The sequence below is a fragment of the Spinacia oleracea genome, chromosome 6 (assembly GCF_020520425.1).
Source record: "Spinacia oleracea cultivar Varoflay chromosome 6, BTI_SOV_V1, whole genome shotgun sequence".
NCBI classification, from domain to species: Eukaryota; Viridiplantae; Streptophyta; class Magnoliopsida; order Caryophyllales; family Amaranthaceae; genus Spinacia; species Spinacia oleracea.
This window is the reverse complement of record NC_079492.1, coordinates 14,212,439-14,236,841: the sequence shown is the minus strand read 5'-3', so window position 1 is coordinate 14,236,841 and position 24,403 is coordinate 14,212,439.

Below are 24,403 nucleotides of genomic sequence, written 5' to 3'. Positions count from 1 at the left end.
AGTTTGACAAGGGGTATCAGCACATCCATTTGTGCTAGAAAATATATAATATATTTGAGATTTTGAGAATATAGATAAGGTTTTATAAGCAGCGAATGTTGTATACACCTACTTTTGTCCCCATTCCCGCAAGGGAAAGGTTCGATGATGAAAGCATAAAAACTCCACTTGACAACGCATCTCCTATAAAATAAACGAATCTCGATTCCCCATTTCATTTCACCCGAAACCTGCTATTTATGGAAACCTGCTAAAAATAGTAACTGCCGTAAAAGGTAGCTTCTAAAAGTGGCAAATCATAAAAGATAGAAACCTGTCAGAATTAGGTGTTGCATTCCAACATAAATCCTAAATGAGATAGAAAAACTGCGAGAATCCTATTCCTAATAGGATTCGGAAATAAGAGTTACGTATTAATTAAAATCCTAACGAGCCTAGAGTTCGTAACGGGCCCAGACGCATTCCGTCACAAATTGATACGCGCTAAAAGACTCAAATTAATCTCAAACTCTACGGATTTTAGAATCCGAATCTGACTAAACAAAAACTGCCCAGACCCTATTTTCAACGCCTGGCTCTGGGCGCCGAAATTTTCGGCGCCCAGGCCTGGGCGCTGAAAATACCTGGGTATGTTTCTTTTCCTAATTCTTTGCGGATTAGAACTCTGCAATTCTATCTTTCCACGAACTCTTCCCTATAAATAGGCCCCTAGTTTCGATGTGAAGGAACACACAACAACATATAATATATTCTGAGTATTGACTCTAAACCCCTTAGCCTAAGCCTCTCGCTGCGAAACTGTTCACGCGTTCTGTTGCAATCGATCCATAAATCGAACAGAACGTATCCTGTCCCATAATCGAGATTCGTTAAATAAAAAGGAGAAATAGCAAAGTCAAAGTGGTTAGTTTTCTGAGAACCGTGACGCACCTCTCAAGGGTGCGTCGTAATGTGTCCCTTTTCGATGATTTAACCGCTTTTCCTCGCCCTTTTTATGAACTGTTAAACTAACCTAATTTGAATGTTCGCCTAACAAATATTATATTTTTGGGAAATCGGATTATCATGCTAGGTCCCTTAATGTTATTTAAATCAGATAATCACGATCGAATTAGTATTATATGTTGCATATTGCTAAAATCAACTCAGATTAGTTTAATAGTTAACGCATGTCCCTTCAATTATTTATGCTGAGCTAGTAAGGATATCCTGCCTCTGGAGTTATCGACGAGCGAATTACTCCTCTCGGTAGTTACAGTCCCCCGAACCCTCAATCTCTACCTTGCGGGTGTATATTGAGAGATCCCCACACCAGGGATCACAAGGGAACCTACGGCCATCGTGGTCAAACATAATTGCACTCCCTTTATGTCACGATAATCGGGTTTTGTCAGTTTTTCTCATTGTTGTTAAAAACTGAATGGCGACTCCTATATTACTAGTCAATTGGGTGTATACTCACAGGAAATCCAATTACACTTGATTGAATAAAAAGAATCGTCACACCCACGAGGGACAAGGTCACGCATTAGCCCCGTGCTTTTTCGACCCCCTCACAAATGTTTAGATTTCATAATACATATAATGATCCCACGTATTAAAATACATACTTATAAAATTTTATTTTCATTGAAAAAACACACGGAGTACTTCCTAGTAAAAATATAATAAAAAAGCTTTTTTTTTTGCCAATAACCCCTTATTGAATTAGGACCGAATATTGTATTATAATCTACGATTAAAAAGGATGATTTCCCCTTTAAAGAAATCTTATTCGGAATTCTCAAACTCCATAAAATTATATTTAAAAGTTTCGTTTGAAATGACATATGTGCTAATCCCTCTTGCTAAGGGGGCCACTACTACACTGCTATAACATCTACTCGATCTAACTGCGAAAACCCGTGCTTGATTCTTGACTAGAGAAAAAATAACCAAAATTTTAAATGTGACAAACCAAATTATGAGATCATTTTAGTAAATAAAGCAACAAACTTAATATTGAATATTTTTTTCACCTTTAACTATGATTTTTTGGTAAATCGTTATCTTTATGGGGACTATCTGATAATTAATTTACATCACTATAAAAAAAGAGTTGGTTGTTAAAAATATAATTTATTTTTTAAAAATTATATACTACATATTTTTTTGATTACACAAAGGCTTACACTAAAACTTAATGATACCAGAAAATGTTTACCAATCTCCAAATGAAATTTTTATTACCGTATGTCTAAACCTGTAAAATAGTAACGTTATCCAAAAATATAACTCCGTACGTTGTAAATGAACTGTTTAGATCAAACTTCGAAAAGTTAGCCTTTAATTACTAAGTTTGGCTAAGATTACACAAGATTATATAACTTTTGAAGAAATTAAATTTAAATAAGAATAAACTCAAGTAAAATAGATGTGTAACTCCTAACATTTTCATAAACATCTACTGAGTAAGTTGTTTAGTTCTTGTTATAATACAAAATTATGACCCACCACCAAGATTAGAAAAAATAGCTAGAACACATGAATGTGTTATAATATTATCTACGATTATAAAGGATCATTTCACCTTTACATAAATCATATTTAGAATTCTCAAACTCGGTAAAATTAGATTAAAAGATTTATGTTTGCAATGACTTACGTGCTGATACCCCTTGCTACAATGGTCACTACTAAGTTGTTACAACATCTACTCTAACTGCGCAAACCTGTGTTCGATTCTTCTCAAGAGGATAAGTAACCAAATTTTTAATTGCGGATCAAAACCATTTTACGGGATCATTTTAGTCATGAAAAGATCAAAATATTAGATAATTTAATTTTTTGGTTACTCGTTTCCTTTATGGGGAATGCACTCATTACTTTTATGGGGAATTAAAGATAATTAATTGCTGATTGTGTTGGGAACTTAAAACAAATTTGAAATTCAAAATTAAATTTCAAAACACATTTCAAATTTCAGTTTGAAATTTTCAAAAGAGATAGAATCTTTTAAAGTTGAGATGGCATATTATGAGTGGTGGTGTGCAAGATGCTCTTGCACACCTTGTGTACTTCTATCATCATCCGAAATTTTGAAAAGCTTCAATTGAAAAAAATGAGATTTCTTTGGGATTCTATCACAAACCATAAAGCACCTCCACTGATATTCATGAAATCAAATGGATAAATTACCTCAACAGATATTCATGAAATCAAGCTAATTACATTATCCCACGAATTCGAACAAGTCAAAAGTTATTAGAGGTTAAACACTATGCAAAGGCAAAAACGAGAGCTTACAATTAAGAGATTTTCTCCATAAGTGGAGCCGCAACCTCACGAAGAATCCAGGCAACAATTAATCAATGACAGCGCAAAGAGACCAAATGGATAAATTATGTGATTTTGAGTTGATTTTATTTCCCGTGTTTGAGTAAAGATTAGAAATGGAGTAATTGTCTTCTTGGGTGCATATGGAATAGAATGGATGAGAGGTAAAACGATGAATGGGAGGTAGAAGGAAATGGCGGTTGAGCATTTCAGTGAGAAGATGACTTCTCAATTCTCATTTTCCTTCTTTTTGTTTTTATTTTTTTAACAGCTATTATAAAGTGACTTTAACTTCTTTTGCGTATCTATTTATAACTTCTTCTCATTTTCTTTTTTTTTTCTTTTTATTTTTTAACAGCTATTAGAAAATTACACCTTATTGTCTAATGGGTTGGATTTTGGGATTTGGTGCCTACCAAACTTATTACATAAATAATATATGTCTACTTCTTTTGCTAATAATATATCCCCTATTTATCTTTTAGCGATATACTTCCTCCATTTTTTTTATTATTGCACCATTTTTCTTTTTCGGAAGTTGCATATTAATTGCACCATTTCCTTTTTTAGTAAGTTTACTTACATAAAATGACATTTTTATCCTTATATGGGTGGTGGGGACCAAACCCCACTTGTTCTTTACCTAAAAACTTGTACTTAATCACATGGGTATTTTTGTCACTCTCTCACCTTTTACCACATTTCTTAATTCTTGTGCCCTATGTAGATGGTGCAATAATAAAAAAATGGAGGAAGTATTTAGTATATTGATATTTTCTTCCAGACTTCCACTATAGTTATATTTGAAGAGTGGAACATTAGTGTTATGAAAAAGTAGATGGATACGAATTATATTTTAAAAATACGTATACCACATCAATAATTTTGGACTACCGTGCATGGCACGGGTCCTATACTAGTTCTTTATATTTGGGACTGAGCCAGACATTTCAGTTCTTTAGCACACTAGAAATTCAGTTGATAATTTATTCAACTAGTTTACAGAAATTAAGTAGAAATTGGTGAATTTGATACCTGAGAAATCTACATATGAATTGGAATATACTCGATGAAAATGATTCTCAGGAATCACTCCAATTGATTGAAGGGAAGAACTAAAAAAGAAAATGGAAATATCGTCGTTGCTGCCTTGCTAGTTGCTAGGATCGAACCTTGTGACAGCTCTAATTTGTGGAACTTTTTTGGTACTCCGTACAAAACCTTTTTTTATTTTTTTGTTATCTAACGGTGACCCGAAATAGTGAAATGACCGGACCCATAACCGACCATGACCCGAAATCTTGGTAAAACAGATAACTCGCAGGTTAAATTCTTGACCAGACTTAGTAGTTATCGGATCAGATCATGGCCCGTGTCAGGGAGTGAACCTGACATTAAATTTGATAAACCCAATAATTTTTCGTTCCAAACTTGACCCGAACCCAAAGTTATCTGCTGCGAAATCGATTTAAACCTGACTAGATAAGACCCGAACACGAAATTGAACCCGGACTGTACCCGAAATGGAAAAACACAAAATTTGGATTCCAAAGTTTTTCTCTTTTTTTTTTTAACGTAATCGCTAGATCAAGTTTCTTACATCTCGGATGATATCTAAAAGCAACATTTGTTCTCCAACCCAAAAACGATTGCCCAAAACCTTCTAATTATCAACTTTATTCCGATCGCCCGACCGAATCCAACCCGACCTGAACCCGGGTGATAAAGTGACCCAACACGACCCGACCTGATCACGATCCAAGACCCAAGGTGTCCCAACCCGGAACCGTCGCGTGTATTTAACCATTTTGACAACTCTAACTATGGGACTCTATACGATATCGTCAATATGTCACAGGTGCAAAATTTCCCATTTATTATTTGTACCTTCAGATTTTAATATGAGTTAAACTTAGACTGGACATAAAATTATGAGTTGAATTTGATACCGGCCGGCTCCGTGACCGAAAAGACCTAACGGACTGATCCCTTAATAAACTATCCCTGCATTTAGTATAGAGATAATGAGATGTATACACATTGGTTTTTTGTGTGTTCAACATAACATAGCAAATAGAGACAGTGATCATTGTTAAATTAAAAAATGATCATTGTTACAATTCTTATTTCTCATTGTTTTTATGTGGCGCTCTAATAACTCAACCATTATGTCCATGTAACAATCTAATCTATTCTAATCTAAGCATACCTAGTTTTATAACCTTTTAGATGGAGAAAAGTTCTTCCTAGAACTCTAGAAGCTTTGTTTTCATCTATTAAAGTTGATAGGATGTAAATCATTCTCGAAAAATACAATTTTTTTAACTTGCCAAAAAAAAAGAGTAATGCATGTGTGTGCATGAGATGGATTGCTTTATAATTTTAATAATAGTATAGAAAGCATAGATAACAATATGTCAATATCCCCTCAAAAGTTAGTACAATGTACAACACAATGATCTTCATACACAAATTTCCTTCAAAAAATAATCCTAATACACAAGTTGACCACTTCATTCATCACGTAGATTGTGCCTATCAACTAAATGTATTTTCACTGCGCGATTAAAATAAAAAAGTGAATTTACGGTGATAGATTCGTATTTTTAAAGTTATGTAGTGCTTGTTTGTTGACAAATACATCATGGAAATTTGTATTTCCTAGGAAATGCCATAAGGTGATGGTCTTTACTTCTTTAGTTGACATAGAAACCTGTATTTCCAGGAAATTTCACTTGTTATATAATGTAGGAATTTACACAATTCTTTTTATTTGGAATTGAATCGGAAATTTCAGTTCTTTAGCACACTAGAAATTCGATTGATAATTTATTGAACTAGTTTACAGAAGTTATGCAGAAATTGGTGAATTTGATACCTGAGAAATCTACAGGGGAATTGCACTAATCTGATATGATACAAAATCATCCCTAAATCTAGTTTCCCCTGCTTTAAAGTATTCTTTGATGTGGCTAACCTTTCTCTCTTTTTTCTTTAATGTTGTATTGGGCCGCTGGCTTACTTAAGTTTGGAAGTTGGGATGGATTTTGCCACTTAGAATACGCGCAAATGAGAAAAAATGCATGTATTGTGGAACAGGTAGTAGAAGTTTGCAAAATTTACGTAATGTTGAGCTTATTACTTCTTTTGATATCCTCTTTGGAGATAAACTAGGAGTCTATGACCCTTTTGTTTGAATGAATGGGCTGGAGTAACTATTTTATTTCGTTGGACAGACAGTTCTTTTCTTCCTTGATCCGAAGAACTCCAAGTCATATAGCTCGATCAGAAGTTTGTATTGGATTTTAAAGGTTGGTAGACAAACATTACTATTGTTAGGGAAAGTTACAAAACCCAAGGTTGCTAAAGAGTAAGTGGTTTGTCTTTGCCATATATGCAAAATATTTTAATTTTAATTTTTTTTTGTTTTGCTTTAAATGAGATGAATGATAATAGGTCCCACATACAAACCTTTGTATAGGTTTATTATTGTTGGTAGAAGGTTATTACAATAAAGGTTTATAAAGTGATGATGTTGAAGGAAATAATGTCATTGGTATAAGTTTGTATTTAATCAATTTCATGGTAAATCTAATAAATACGATTCAGTATTAATTAAGCAAGCTAATTATTCAGTGAGATCAAGTGATCTGAATGTCTAGCTAGAGGTCTCTTCAGTTCACGTGGAATTAATAATATTAATTCCACGGCTTACTCTTGATTGAACCCGTAAGGTCACACAAATAGTACGTGAACATATCAAGTATTTAGGTGAATATAATACGGAGTATATTCACAAATACTCTAATTATGGACATTCGGAAATAATGGATGTTGCTTTCAGTGGGAGCTAAACAAACCATCAAAAGGCAAAGACGATTATATTTGTCTGAAACAAAGATATTGCCGGAAACAGAAATATGGTTCGTATCGCAAATATTATCGGAAGTTGAAATATTACCATTGTAACACCCCGACAATTCTTCTTTTTCTAAAATAAACCTTTTTATAAATATAACTATAGAGAATTATCAAAGTATTATCGCCCGTGTGAAAACGTAACGGCTAGCTTATTCAGAATTTTGCAGCGGAAAACATAAAACTAACTTTTAGGTTTATAAATAATCGATTACAGATTTAATCCCGAAAACCAATCAACGAAAAATAAGGAAATGTAAATAGTATGACAAGTTTAAAGTCCAAATTAACAAACCCAAGTCACTTAGCAAAACAAAATAAATACAAGCTCTCTAATCCCGATCCCAACGATGCATCATCTCCAAACCTGTAGATAGACAATGCTTATTGATCCTTAGAGACTGCTCACCAAAATGGGTCATCACAGGATCAATAAGGCATAGCCATGATCAACACACACAGACAAAGCACGTAATCAGCAAAGCTGAGTACTACATACTAAAGCAATAATAATCCTAACATGATTCTATTAAACGAATTACCCTAACATGATACTAATAAAACATAAGTAAGGGCAAACAAAACATATTAATTTAAAGACCACACCTGACTAGACTAGGCTAGACCGGACTAGAACTTTTATGACAATAATATTATTTTAATTGAAATAGTCAATGAACTGAGTTGTCTAACTAAAAGCTTCACTAAGGAAGACGAGGTACGAGCGCGACTCCGTAAATTCAGTGGCCTGCGATATCGAGGAACCTTTGAATAAAAATAGAACACAATGATCAATCCGGTCCCAGAAAAGGCCATGGGCTACCACCATAAACCCCAACTCCTGTTTGTCCGTCACTTCAGACGTACACAGTCTAAAGCAATTGCTACCCAGTTTCACTTTACATGATTTACAGATTAAAACTATGTTATGACTCAACAATCACATAAGTCTTACAATCAACAATTATTCACAACTGTTTTTATCTTGGAATTAAGTAAGTGATCACAAAGGTATCAATCAAGACTCATTCCAATTAATTCAACCTTTCCTTTAACAATGATCAACCCCTGTATGTGGGTATAAGGTTTCAACTTACTAAACAAGGTCCTCGGCCCTCATAAAGTAGTGAAAAGCTAAAAGGGAACACTGATCAATCGATCTAAACCAATATATATAAAATAATCTAGTGTTCCCAACCAACATGTTTGCATCAATCATCCATACTAACATGTTATAATTCTCATAACGAAATATATGTTCAACATGTTCATCCAACAACATTAAATCGACAAATTCAACATGATTTCAATAATATCACACATTACCAAGCACACAGGTATGTACGTACCTTGTGTAAACAAACTGATAGGCCACTTTAACACTTTCAAAAGTTGCCTAAAGAGAATTCTCCGCTTAAAACAACCAACAAGGATTCCCAATCAACTTCTAATCATTCACAACTATAATAAAGTATTCTAAATACATCCTAAACATATTTAGGACCTTCCCCAATATCGAAACTTGAATATTTGATTTCCCTAGCATCATAATTATTGAATTAATGATTGAAATTCGTTGAAAACTCTTCAAAGCATCATACTTTAAATTTCCAGCAATATAAACTCGTTTAAAACTTCGCCAAGGCCAATTTAACATGCCTAGAACGTTGAAACAATAATTTTAATAATCCACAATCATCCTACCATGATTTAAAACCATTAAAACCTTATAATTCATACTTTAAATAATTCAAACTCTTATTTCAATCAAATTATATAATCTGAAAATTAATAATTTAATTATGCAAAACATATAAATATGAAATTCATAATTAAATCATAAAACTATAAATTTAATTCAAGAAAACATAAATTAAATTAATAAAACATAATTAAAACTCTAACTTAAACATGATTAACAAATCTGAAAATAAATTAGCTTATAATATCAACATATAATTTGAATTCTAAATATAAATTATCAAAACTAATAATAAAAATTATGAAAACCTTAATTAAATTATTAAAACATAAATATTACATTAATTAAATAAAAGGGTAAAGAATTAACCAAAAAGAGGGAATGAAGAGTGGCTGGCCGGCGGTTAGAGACGGCGGCAGCAGGGCGCAGTCGCGGTGGACGGGGCACGCTGGCTGGTGGGGCAGCAGTGGTAGCCGCAACTGACTTCAGATTGCGAATAGGAAGAACGAAGAAGAGGGCTCCGCGAGTGAGAGGGAGAACAAGAAGGAGGGTGTCGGCTGGTGTTGTCGGCGGCGGCGACGCAGTGAGGGTGGATGGTCGACGTCGGCGGGGGATGTGCTGGTTCGAGTAAACAAAACACCAAGCTTAAGGAGGAGCGAAAAAAATAAACAAAAGGGTTTTTTTTTCTTTTTCCGTTTTTTCGTAAAATTGAAGGAGAGGAAAAGGAGAGAGTTTTGGGTTTATTATTTTGGGAATTGGGCTAGGAATAGGATTTAGTTTAGCATTTGAATTCAACAACGCTTATGATTGTTTTCCAAATTCATTCGTTTTTGTAATTCGAATTCTTTTCAAAATAAAATTCTAAAATTAACTTTTTATTTCATAAATTCTTAAAATATTTAAAATGCATTTGAATAAATAAATATACATTAAATATGTATATTTATTACTAAATTCACCAATATAATTTAAATATAATTAATTATTCGTAAAACTATATTAATAAACTTTATAAATATACGGGGATTACAACCATAATCAGAAATATCACCAGAAACGGAAATATTGTTCGGAAATGGAAATATAATCGGAAAGGGAAATATTTTCGGAATCCGAAATATTGTCAAAAATGGAAATATTGTTCGAATCAAAAATATTGCGGAAAATGGAAATATTGTTGGAATCGGAAATTTATTGCCGGAAACGGAAATATTTTCTAAACCATAAATATTACCAGAATCAGAAATTGAATCGGAAACACAAAGGTTGGCCAATCTCGAGTTGTAATACCCCGTATTTATAAACATATTTTATTAATAATAATTAGTTTAATTAACTTTAAAAAGCGTCTAAATTTGAACTTTTAAAATTTGCTTTTTATAAAACAAGTGAAGTAAATTTCGTTTATATTATTCTTTCGGTTATTATTATATTATTATTGAAATTTAAACGTTTTGGATTACGTTATAATTTATTGATTAACTAAGTTATTGTTTTAATCGATTTTAATATTTTATAAGCTATATTAATTGATATTCATTATTGATTTTAAAGTTGTTATAATTTAAGTTTAATTATTTTCAAAACTATATCTATTTATAAGATTATGATTTTGAGACTTAGCTCGTGTTAATTTTATACGAGCGGTTATTTTTCTAAAAACTCGTTATTAATTGATTGGGCCAATTAAGCTTATTCAAGTCCAAAAAACTAACTCTTCCAAGCCCATGTGATTTTAACCCAAACCATAAATTTTAACTCCAAAAGAAAAAGGAAAAATAAAAAAAATAAAAATCCTATTCATCATAAATGCTCATCTTCTTCTACGTTTAACTCATCAAACCAAACACCATCACCAACCTTCTCCTCCACGAGAATCACCACCCAAATCACCCAATCAAAATTGTTGTTCAATCTGAAAAATCATCTCAATTCATCTATAAATAGTGCAACAAATCAACCAATTCATTCACAAATTCAATTGCAAAACTCACCATCAAATTACAGTAAAATGAGTTTAACAAAACCCAATTAAAATCCTACAAACCTCTATGTTTTCTCTCACCCGTGGCCACACCACCGTGGCTCCGCTTCCTCCGACCCCTAACGTCGGCGAACCACCGCAGCCAGACGCAGCCTTATTGCTGGCCGCCGCTCCTTCTTCCTCCTTCCTCTGACCCGCAACCCGGTCTCCTCTCTTTCTCTCCCCCACGACCACCTGCAGTACCGCCTTCCCTAGCGCTGAAAACCACCTGTGTTATAAATGAAGGACCTTTTAGGCTTGAATGTTGATTTGTATGACAATTTAATGTTTGAATAATGAGAAGAAATAATTAAAGAAATTAAAACACACACAAAGATTTAAGGTGGTTCACTCTTTAATGAGCTACATCCACCATGGGGGAGGGTTTGGAGCTTGTATTACTCTTCAATGGAGAAAGGATTACAAAGAGGAATTCTCAAAGGTGAAGAAGAGAAAATTCTATGTATGCTTAGATCTAGGGTTTCAACCTCACTTGTGTTTCTCTCTCTTGATTCTGAAAATCTCATTACATTTGGTATTTATAGTATTAGACATCAAACCAATCTAAGGGACAAGAAAAGGCCACGTCGATTGTACCTTGCGGAGAAGAAAACAGATTACCCGCAGAGTTCGGTCGAACCTTTAAAGGGTTCGGCCGAACCAAGACCAGGTTCGGCCGAACTTACGTAAAGTCCAGGCGAACCTCCAAAATCATAGTTTCTGAATCTCTTCAGGTTAGGCCGAACTATCTAAGAGTTCGGCCGAACTTCCAGCAGGTTCGGCCGAACTCCCCCTGCTGCATGATAGCTTCTCGTAAAATAGTCATAAATCCCTTATTTCTCATCCAAAATCAGCTTATGACCAGCCGTTGGAAAGCTATTGAGCCAAGCTTTCACCTCCAACATGAATCAACTCAATCTAATGAGTAGATCATGAGATATGTCCATTTGAAGTCAGACCTTCCACTATAACACCCTAACATCCTTCAAGGAAGATTCGAGGCACACATAACAATTCTCCACCTTGACTTGAATCCTCCACACTTCCTCATAATGTAATACCAAATTATACTCCAAATACACTCCCAACAAGCCCTTATGGGCATACATCGACCGTGGAGAAAGACCAACTAAGTCCACACACAAAGTGAACTTAGTTGTCGGCAAAGGCTTTGTCAACATATCGGTGGAATTCTCCTCGGTACCAATCTTCTTCAAGAGCAATTCTTTCTTAGCTATCACATCTCGAACGAAGTTGTACTTGATGTCAATGTGCTTGGTTCTCTTGTAGAATGTGTTTTGATTCTTAGCCAAATGAATGGCACTTTGACTATCACAAAACACGGACACCAAGCTTGAACATGGACTAAACTCTCCCACTAGACCCTTGAGCCACTTTGCTTCTTTGAATGCTTCGGTAATGGCCATAAACTCGGCCTGCGTAGTTGAAAGAGCTACAACATCTTGTAGCGTTGATTTCCAACTCACGGCCGTACCACCGAAAGTAAAGACATAACCGGAAGTATATTTCCCGTCATCCAAATCACCTCCATAATCCGAATCACAAAAGCCTTCAAGTCCTTTCGCATTTCTACCAAACTCAAGGCAAACGTTTGAGGTACCCTTCAAGTACCTCAACAACCACTTCACGGCTTCCCAATGGACCTTTCCCGGTCTTGACATATACCGACTAACCATACTCACCGCATGAGCTATATTTTGGTCTTGAACACACCATGGCATACATCACACTTCCAACCACACTAGTGTATGGAATGTGAGCCATGGACTTTTCTTCTTCCTCGGATTTAGGACTAAGCTCCTTTGAGAGCTAAAAGTGAGAACTCAATGGAGTGGAAACCGGTTTTTCATGCACCATGGAGAAGCGCTCAAGCACCTTCTCAATGTATCTCTTTTGACAAAGATACAAAACACCCGCATTCCTATCATGAATAATCTCCATACCAATAATCTCCTTGGCTTCACCAAGATCTTTCATATCAAACTCACTTGCCAACAACTTTTTCAAGTTGTCAATCTCAATCATATTCTTGCAAGCCACCAACATATCACCTACATATAAGAGCAAGTAGATGAAGGAATGATCGAGGGAAAAACTAGGTCGTTACTAGTCTCTCCTAATCAAATAAAAAACCTAAACTAACCATTAAACACAAGTAAAGCGGCAAGTAAGGGTCGAAATCCACAAGGACTAAGGTGCGCTATTTTATGCTAATCGAACAACAAGCTAGGTCGGAATAGGGTTGGAAAAGTCAACTAACCAACTAAAACTAAACTAACTACCAAAGGACAAACATGGTCAAGGAATGAGATCAAACACCAACAATAATGAAAGAAGTATACGAGCAACAATTAAGAATGATGATGCATAAGCAAAGTATGAATGATGTGTTGGTTAGAAATAGATCCCCAAATGACTCCCGCCTTGGATCAATTCTTAGAATAGTCAAATGCGAACTCCCGTCCTACACACAACTACCCTTAGGTCACGGTTAAGCACAAACCAAACAATAGTCAACTTAGGTCACGATCCCTCGGTTTTCCTAAAGTCAACTACCCCAAAATCTAATTCATACACAAGTAGCTAATTTGCATACAACAAAGTTTGAGTATGCTCAAACAAACAATAATTTAATTATGCAACATCACCAAATTCAAACTCATTTACCCAAATCAATCAATGTTGAGTTTTCACCCAAACCCTAACCAATAAACTACTCCATAATCCTAAAAATACGAAATTTAACGAAATTAATAACTAAAAACATGATTCTAAACATTTATAACAACTAATCCAAACATGAATCATTAAACTAAACAAAAATAGTTCAACTAATTAAAACGATAAATAAATAAAACAATAATTAAAGAAATAAATGAAGGGAGGGGAGTAAAGAAAATCTCATTGATTAAATGGTGGAAATCTCCAAATCATCAATTCCCATCTTTGATTCATCAAAATCCATCTTCAACCCATTGTTTCTCTAACTTTCTCTCTCCAAAAACTAACCAAAACCCTAAAAATTAGAGATTAAGGCAAAATATGTACATGGTAATGATGTTGATCCAAAAATAAAAGAGTAAAAGCTATTTATACTAAAGATTAATAGATAAATTAAAAAGAAAATAAAGAAAAAGAAAATAAAATAAAACAAAAGAAACAAATAGAAAAAATAAGAAAAGAAACAAAAATAAAAAAGGAAAAAGAAAAAAGAAAAGGAAAAACTAAAAAGAATGTAAATGTTAGGTTATGATACATATGAACAACATAAATCATGCGGAAAAACTTTAATGCCAGGAATCATATTAATTGCACATAAACATATAATTAGTCTAAGATGCATACACTTTGTAGCGTGCCCTCCCTAGATGCGCCCGTACCGAACAAGAACAAGTCTTTAGGACTCCAAGTGTCGTCCCTCCGTAGAAAGTCCACAGCACGTCCGGATCCGCCTTAAGATTGACCAACTAGAATCGCCCTTAAGGTACTTAGAATTTTCGGCTAATAGGGCAACAATATGACTAAAATTTTGCTCTCAAAATGTCACTCTGAATACTTGAAAAACTCGTCCATAAATTGTGAACCTAGGCACATATTTATAGGGCTATGGAAAAGGATTTAGAATCCTATTAGGATACTAATTAGTTTAATTAGAATTTCATTAAAACTCTTTTAAACTAATTCTATCTATTAGGATTAGGATTTAATCATAGAACGAATTCCATTAGCTTTAGGATTCGTATCGAATACAAATGTTGCACGAGCACGAGCACCGCACAGCCCGCGCAAGCCTTACGGCCCACACGAGCAGGCGCAGCTCGCAGCCCACGAGCGTCAGCCTACCCGCGCGCGCGCGCCTTGGCCTTGCTGGGCCTGGCCTTGCGATGGGCCTGGCGTGGCCTTGGCTGCGTTGTGTTGGGCGCTTGGCTTGCTGGATGCGGGCCTGGCTTCGTGCTGGGCCTTCGTCTAGCAAGTCTCCTCCGATGCGCTTCCGATTAATTTCCCGATTCCGGAATTCATTTCCGATACGAACAATATTTAACATTTCCGATTCCGGAATTAATTTCCGTTTCGAACAAATATTTAATATTTCCGTTTCCGGAATTATTTTCCGATTCCGATAATATTTCCGTTTCCGGCAATATTTCAGATTCTGGCAATATTTCCATTTCCGATAATATTTTCCGACACGTACCATGTTTCCGTTTCCGGCAACATCTACGACTTGGATAATATTAATATTTCCGATACGATCCATATTTCCGTTTCCGGCAATATCATCGTTTCCGGAGTATTCATTGTTTTCCTTTGACGATCTCAGCTCCCACTGAAACCAAGATCCGTCAATTCCGAATATCCATAGTTGGAGTATTTAATGCCATTAAATACTTGATCAGTTTACGTACTATTTGTGTGACCCTAGGGGTTCAGTCTAGAGTAAGCTGTGGATTAATATCATTAATTCCACTTGAACTGAAGCGGCCTCTAGCTAGACATTCAGCTCACCTGATCTCACTGAATTATTAACTTGCATTGTTAATTAATACTGAACCGCATTTATTAGACTTAACATTAAATGCATACTTGGACCAAGGACATTATTTAATACTGAAAGTGTGCATTTCCTAATTCCTTTGTCGCTCGATGCTTGCTCTTGAACATAAGGTAAGAGTTGTCATCCTTATTATGTCCAGAGGTGTTTCTCGGTTTCAGAGTTCAACTGATCAAATAAACAGATAATCATAGCCTATGATTCATCTGAGCACGGCCATGCATTTTACAGTTTCTGGCTCTCCGAGTGGCCTTGTATAACTTTCAGCTTCTCATCCCGATTTATGGGAGGACAATCCCAATCATGCGATCTTGAGATTAGACTTCGTTTGATAGGTGATTACCTGAGCGTTGCCTTTATAGCCTCCTTTTACGGTGTGACGGTTGACAACGTCAAAGTAAGCAGTTCTCAAACAAGTAATCTCAAATCACTCAGGTATTGAGGATTAGTGTCTAATAATTTTAATGAAATTTACTTATGACAGATTTTCATCTCTTACAGTAAAGTTTCATAGGTCTGTCCGATACTAGTCTTCCCAAAGTAAGTATCTATGCAAATGATTACGACATTGCCATGTCCACATAGTTCAAGAAACAGAACTACTAGTCATCTTGCATTCTAGTCGTCTAACGTTTTCTATGCGTCCATCATTATAGAAAACTCCGACCAGGGACCATTTTCAACTTTTGACATTCAAGTTCACTTGATAGACATTTCTTAGTCACAGGACTGGTCCTGACAGTCTATCTTGAATATTTCGTCAAATTGAAGGGACTCATCATTTAATAAACCACAAATTAAATGGAAAAATGAATTCTATTCATTTATGTGAATGATTAACCAATAATGTTTTACAAAGTATTAAACTCTAAAACTTTAAAACATTAAATAAGGACATCAAAGCCATTCTCCAACATGCTTGATTCCCATAGCCGCAGTGTGCGAGTTGTGCTTCGCTTGCGGTAAGGGTTTAGTTAATGGATCTGAGATGTTGTCGTTAGTTCCAATCTTTCTTATCTCGACTTCTTTTCTTTCAACGAACTCTCGTAGAAGGTGAAATCTACGAAGTACATGCTTGACTATCTGGTGGTGTCTAGGCTCCTTTTCCTGTGCAATAGCTCCGTTATTATCACAATATAGAGCTATTGGTCCTTTAATGGAGGGGACTACACCAAGTTCACCTATGAACTTCCTTAGCCATATAGCTTCCTTTGCTGCTTCATGTGCAGCAATGTACTCCGCTTCAGTTGTAGAATCCGCAATGGTGCTTTGCTTAGCACTTTTCCAGCTTACTGCTCCTCCGTTGAGGCAGAAGACAAACCCAGACTGTGATCTGAAATCATCTTTGTCGGTTTGGAAACTTGCATCCGTATAGCCTTTAACAATTAATTCATCATCTCCACCATAAACCAGGAAGTCATCTTTGTGCCTTTTCAGGTACTTCAGAATGTTCTTGGCAACAGTCTAATGTGCCTCTCATGGGTCTGACTGGTATCTGCTCGTAGCACTGAGTGCATACGCAACATCCGGGCGTGTACATATCATAACATACATTATTGAACCAATCAATGATGCGTATGGAATCCCATTCATTCGTCTACGCTCATCAAGTGTTTTTGGGCACTGAGTCTTGCTTAGAGTCGTTCCATGAGACATGGGTAGGTAGCCTCGCTTGGAGTCTGCCATCTTGAACCTTTCAAGCACCTTATTGATATAAGTTCTTTGACTGAGTCCAACCATCTTCTTAAATCTATCTCTGTAAATCTTGATGCCCAGTATGTACTGTGCTTCTCCTAGATCGTTCATCGAAAAATAATTCCCAAGCCAAATCTTGACAGAGTTCAACATAGGAATGTCATTTCCGATAAGTTATATGTCGTCGACATATAATACTAGAAAAGCAATTTTGCTCCCACTGACCTTCTTGTATACACAAGATTCGTCTGCGTTTTTGATAAAACCAAAGTCACTGACTGCTTCATCAAAACGTATATTCCAGCTCCTTGATGCCTGCTTTAATCCCTAGATTGATTTCTTAAGCTTGCTTACCTTTTTAGCATTCTTTGGATCCTCAAAACCCTCAGGCTGTGTCATAAACACAGTTTCCGTTAAAACGCCATTTTAGAAAGCGGTTTTGACATCCATCTGCCATATTTCGTAATCGTAATATGCAGCGATTGCTAACATTATCTGAATAGACTTTAGCATTCACCCTTGCTTGACCTTCTACTTCTTCTTAGTCCCTGTGAATTGGAAAATAAGTGTGAGCCACAACCTGTATCTAATACCTGTTGTGGGAACTTTTGCGGTGCTGACGTGGCACGCGCTCCTCGGAGGTATCAAGTATGACCTGGCACGAACTTCTGGCAACCTGCAAAACAAGAATATTCCCGTAGGAATATTCCCTCCGATGCTTAAGTAAGTATAAGCTAGAGAGATAAGTAATTTGTAGAGAGAAGGCAGAGCAAAGATAGGTTTTCTGTTGCTGAGCCAGAATTGATTGCCCTTTTACCTAGGGATTTGCACTATTTATAGTGCTAGGGTTACTCGGGAACTGGTCCCGCATGATTGAGAGTTTACGTAAGATTGGGACACGTGTCCTGCATTGGTTCTGTAGGCTTGTTTAGGCCTAATGCGGACCTCTTTATCGTTTGGGCCTGGGCTCTGTGCAGTTTTGGAGAATGCCCGTAGGCAAGGTTTTGGGCTCTTTCTTCTGGGTTTTGATAGTGCGGTTAGGTGGCATTCTTTTAGGCCACATCATTTGCCCCTCAAGGAGGATGCCCCTTGTCACTGTGGGGTAGGCTGCTTGATAGGGAGGAACGCCACGTGTGAGGGCTTCTCCGAGCTTAGATTTTCCTTTAAAAGCTTCAATTTCTCTTTCATTTTTCTTTTGTTACTTCAGAGCGATTTTTTCTTTTAGAGAGAGAAAGTAAATTCCGTTCTGCCAAAGATCTGCTAGTGCGTGCGCTTGAGTGTTCTTGGATTTGCTGTCCAGTGTTCTTGAGGGTTTAGAGGATTTGCCAAGACTTCTCATCAGTTTGATCATTTTCTGGTAAGTTTTCTATCAACACCTTGTTGTTTGCATGCTTGTGGGACCTCTCTCATTTATTGTTTATAGTATTCTGTGGAGGGGTCTTGGGGGTTATGACACCTATCCCTTTCATTCATTGCTAAAGTCAGACGTCCTGTCCCTTATGCAGGACGGTATGGCTCGAATTAGACAGACAGCTAACGTGCGTGCATGGGCTGCACCGCGAGAGGGGGACGATAGGGTTCCTTTTTCGAACCCGTCCCAAGGAAGTAGGAGTGGAGTCTATTCTTCCCATGATACAGGAGACGGGGCCACTAGAACAGCATTTCTCCTAGGAGAAGAAAGAATGTGGCTTCCCGTCCCCGCGTTCCCCGCGAGGATTTTGAAGATGACTCCTCTAGCTCCTCAGACGAGGAGTTTGCAAAAAATGTTCCTCCTATGGTCCGGGGGAAGGAAGACGTCAATCTGTTCCCGCCGGATATCTTTCCCAGCATGAAATGGCTGCGGTACCTGAGGGAGCAGGGTCGCGATTTTGAGCGTTTTCTGCTCTTGCCTCCGAGTTTTAGCCTTAGGAGCCCCCGACCTCATGACTCTGTGGACCAACTCCCCCAAGGGGAGGTAGCCGTTTATACTGCTGCCTTTAGGTTGGGCCTTAGATTTCCATTGCACCCTTTTGTGATGGGCGTTTTAGAGGGGTATGACATTGGCCTTGCTCAATTGACGCCCAACTCCTGGGCAAATGTCTTTGGGTTTGTTGCCAAGTGTGCTTTGAGCGGCGTCACCCCTTCCTTTCCTGCTTTCCTTCGTCTCGTAGTTATTGCCCCTTCTTCTCGTTCTCCCCAGGGATGGTTCACCCTTTACAGCCGTCGGGGATATAAGACGGTGGTGGGTAAGACCTCTAGTTGGGTTTGGTGGAGGAAGAAGTGGTCCGTTGTCCGAATGGAAGACCTCTCCCTTTCCAGACGTCTTTCTCGTTGGAACCGCCGGCCCCGTTATTTGTCTAGAGCTGACGCCTACCCTCGCCTCTCGTCCAGGGAGTGGGGACTAGTGAAGCCCTTGTTCCAGGCTGAGATGTATCGGCTGTCGTCAAAAAGCCATGCCTGGGTGCCTAATGCTTGGCTTCCCCATGTCGGCCAGTTTACTAATATAGTCTTTCTTTCGGCCGTCGGTCTTTGTTCTTTTTTGAGTAGAGGTAGTTCCCCAGTAGATTTTTCAGACATTTTTCTTCCATCTTTTTTTTTTTTTTTTTTTTACTAACCCTTGGCTTTCTAGGTTCTGCCATGGATCGCTTATCTCCCGAAGACAAGGGTATAGTGGAAGTACCCGCTTGGCTGTCCGAAGTATATACCGAGGACATTCTCAAGGCTGTGGAGGCCAAGAAGGACTCCTCCAAGAAGTCCAGTGAGGGTGCCTCTGGCGACGTCGCCAAGGTAATATATATATACTTTATATTATTATTATTATTTTTTTGTCATGATTTGGTCGCTGATTTCTTTTTCTTTTAGGAACCCATCTTTCCGGCTACTAAGAAGCGTCCGGCATCTTCGACGGAGGCTCCTAAGCCCAAACGACCCTTCTTTAAGAAGATGGGTCCGTCCGACGCTGTTACCAAGCCGTCGGTACCAAAACCGTCCGCTCCCCCAGCTGAGGGGGAGGTTCCTCCTATCCAGACGCCCATTCCTCCTCCTGAGCAAAAGGAGATTCCATCCCAAATGGACACCGAAATGGATGGTTCTGCCGGAGCAGCAACTGACGAGGCAGCAGTCGATCAGACTGCGGCGGCTGACGCCCCCGCCTTGTCCAGAGAGGACAAGGGTAAAGGCAAGGAGACTGAGGCTCCTTCTACTGATAATGCCTCTACTCCTCTTGCAGCTTCGCCAATTGGTTAGCGTCTCTGTACTTTAAATTTGTGATAATCAGGTTGGGATTTGCACGATATTTATTAATCTTGGTGTTTGGTTCAGTTGAGATGTTCAAGCGGATGCGTCGGGCCGAGGTGGCAAGCATCCCTCCTTCTGCCGGTTTTAGCTCAGAGGCGAAGGATAAAATCCTTGCCGATGTGTATGCGGCCATCCCTGAGGAATACGTGAGGTCACTCCCCGGGATTGACTTGGGATTCTTTGGGTCCATTCAGTCTCTCGTCCTTGATGTGAGACACTTACCCCTGGATTCCTGTGGTTATGATTATGTGTACGTTATTTTTTAATTCTATATTGTTTTTGGCAGCTTTTCATTCGCTGTGCCGAGAGTAGGAACTACCGCTTTGATATGCACAAAGAGATGCTCAAGCACAAGGACCAGATCGAGAATCATGAGCAATATGCTGAGAAGACGGCCAGGTTGATCAACTTGGACGCGGATAAGAAGATTGCCCTGAAGACGGAAGAGCTGAAGAAGGCCGAGGAGGACGCTGAGAAATATGAAGAGAAGCTGCGAGAACATGAGGGGCGGCTTGTCGAGCTGAGAGAGGAGTACTCTTCCGTCTTATAACGGGTGACTGACTTCTCTTCCAAGGTGAATGCTCTGGAAGGTCAGCTCAAGGCCATGCAAGGGAAGATCGAGGCCGTGCGCAAGGAGGCTGCAAGCTCTTTTAAGTTGGGCGAGGAGTCCATCTTGGAAAGTGCCCAAAAGGCGTGGGATCAGTCTATGGACGGGAAGGATTTTTCCTGGTTCAAACGCCGTATCTCCCACCAGATAGTTATTTCGACGGCTAGGCGCTTGGGCTTAGATCCTCCCGAGTTTGTTAGTGACGGGGAGGAAGACGTCGAAGAAGACGAGGTGAACTCCCCTGAAGGCCAGGACGTCCAGGACGGGAGTTCCTTTGCCCCTCTTCCTTGAGCAGGTTTTCTTGCAATTGGTTTAGATGACGCCGTGGGCGTTTGTAAAACTTTGGTGCCTTCGGGCATTTATTTGATTTGGTTTGTTTGCGCTTTGGGCGCTATGTATAAACAGTCTGTGCCGTTGTGCACTGTATTTTAATTCTATCAGTTCGGTACTGATTTCTTAAAATTTTTTCTTTGGGTCCAAATGTTGGACATAAACCTCAGTGTTTTAGGTGATCAGCCTAATTTGAGGCGCTAATCTAGGCCACTTCTCAGGCCGTCAAACGATTAGTTTTTTTAGACGGCATCCCAGGAGGAGGTCTTATGTCTGAATGTTTCGCGAGCCTATTTTGAGGTGCTAATCTAGGCCACTTCTCAGGCCGTCAAACGATTAGTCTTTTTAGACGCCATCCAAGGAGGAGGTCTTAGGTCTGATTGTTTTGCTCTTTGTTTGAGTCTTTTTGGCGCTTTTCAAAGAAAAGGCGTCATGCTGGGTGTCAAAACCCTTCGTGTTTATTAGCACTGGGTATTGTTTATTTAGCGGATAGGGACGCCAGTTTAGGAACTGTTTTCTGGTGAGTTTCTTTCAACAGAGACTTGTATTCGTCAGATAAGTGTTAATTCACTAAATTGCTTGCTACATTCACCGCGTCCTAGACGGGTATTTACAGGCCGTTTTGTGGGCTCTGAGTACAATAGCTAGGTCGTTTTGTAGGCTCTGAGTACAATGGTTACCCTAATGATGTTCTACTCTTAGCCACTTTCTTCAATTTTGACCGCTTCTACTTGGACGGGTCCAATTTCTTTGGTGACCTGGGATTCATCTTCATGCTTTCGTTTTCCTCTGACTTCAGCAGGATCTTGCTTCCATGCTGACGGGTTGAGGGTCGTCAGGTAACAATCCCTAGCCTGTTGTTGATCTCCATGTATGGTGCCTATGACTCCATCATCGCACACGAACTTCAGAAGCATCAGATGGGTGACGACTACAGCCTTGATCTTGTTTAAGGTGGGCCGTCCCAGGATGACATTGTATGCCGTCAGGTCTTTGACGATTATGAAGTCTACTTCCATTTTCCGCCCATTCTGCCTATCTCCAATTCGAACTGGTAGAGTGATAACGCCAACAGGATGAATGATACTCCCTCTAAAACCAATGATGGGATAGTGAATTCTTTCGATGGCTTTGGGATCGTGTGCTAGGCGATTGAGGCATTCTAGACTCATTATGTCGGACGAGCTTCCCGTGTCTATTAGTATGCGCTTAACTCTCATGTTAGCTATCTTGAATTCAACCACGAGTGGATCATCGTGCGGCGTGGCTATCCGTCCACCGTCTGACTCACATATTTCAATCTTTGGGAATGGGTCCATGGGCGCTTTGGCTGACAGCAGCAACTACCCTAAGCGGCGAGCATAATCCTTCTGTCCTCTCATGGTAGGTCCTCCAGCGGCTGGTCCTCCAGATATGACGGCTACAAATCCTCCGTCGCTATGTTGTCCCTTAGTCGGCGAGGCAGGGGACTTGTTCCTTTTGTATTCGTTTTTTCCAAAGCCTTGAGCATTCTTCCGTAAGTAGTTCTTGAGATGTCCTTTGGAGGCTAGACCATCTAAAGCCCTCTTCAAGCTTCTACAATTCTTGGTTTCATGTCCTATATCTTCATGGAACTGGCAATATAACTTGGGATCTCGAGTCTCAGCAGGGGACTTCATGGGGAAGGGTCGATCAAGGTCGTACTTTGCCCCTACGTCTTTTAGTATGGTGAGAAGGTCTGTGTTGTATTCGAAATATTCCCGCTCTTGCGGCTGTTCTCTCTTGTGCCCCGGAAAGTTGGCATCATGCTCTTTAGAGAGAGCCCATGTGCCATTTACCCGTGGAGGTTTTCGGTCCACCTTATCCTTCTTCCTGGAGGAGTCTGTTGTTTCTCCAATCCTCCCTTCCTTTGACGCGCTGCATATTTCCGTTGCATGGATAAATGCTTCAGCCTCGTCTAGGACCTCTGCCATAGTCCTTACACTCTTCTTAACTAGGTCAAACTTGAAGGAGCCCTTCTTCAATCCCCTGATAAAGTTATCAAAAGAGACACCATCGGGCAAGTCTCGGATCTGTCCCGCCTCCAGATTGAAACGCTTCACGTAGCTTCTTAGGGACTCGTCCTTCCCTTGCTGGATCCGTCCTAAATGCATGCTAGTTTTCCTTTCTTCCTTGTGTGCCATGAACCTTGTAGAGAATAAAGTATGTAATTCGCTAAAAGAGGCAATTGATCCTGGAGGCAGCCGTTCAAACCATTTAGACGCTACTCCCTTAAGCGTGGCTGGGAAGTATTTGAACCAGGTGGCTTCATTGGTTCCCTGTACGTACATGTGGTGGCGGTATGCGACAAGATGCATGTCGGGATCAGTGGTCCCGTCATAAGCTTCAATGGTAGGGGTTTTTACTTTGGGTTCCTTCGGGGTGTTCATAATCTCGTTAGAAAAAGGGGTACTCATGTGCCTTAACGTCAGGTTGTTGAATCCTTGCTGAATATGATAGGTTGGCTCACGGCGGCTTGATAGTAGGCGGGGGCGCATGCTTACCCTATGGGGCGTCATCTGGGTTGGTCCACGTGTAGTGGGATAAAATGGCGGGTCTTCCATCACAGGGGTGGACCCGGTGTCTGACAGTTCAGATTCAGCCTCATAGTGCTCTTGACGCCTTGCAGCTGGTCGCAAGACGGCTGGGGGACTTCCCCTAGATGATGGTCGTAGGACCGGGTCCCTCCGAGGCAAGAAGGTGGGCGGGTCACGGCCATATTCTGAGTGCTCAGGCACAGGGCTAACTCCCCTGCTTGCTTGTGGACGAGAACCTTCTCCAGCTCTCCAGACGTTGGACCTGAGCGGCATTCTGCTTATCCGATTGACGCCTAGATTGAGGGGCCTCTGCGGAGCCGTCCTCTCAGCGCAGTAGATCAACATGTTCTTCCGAATTTCATCTTGCAGTGTAGTGCTCATCTGTTGTCGGAAGGTCTGATTCATTTGC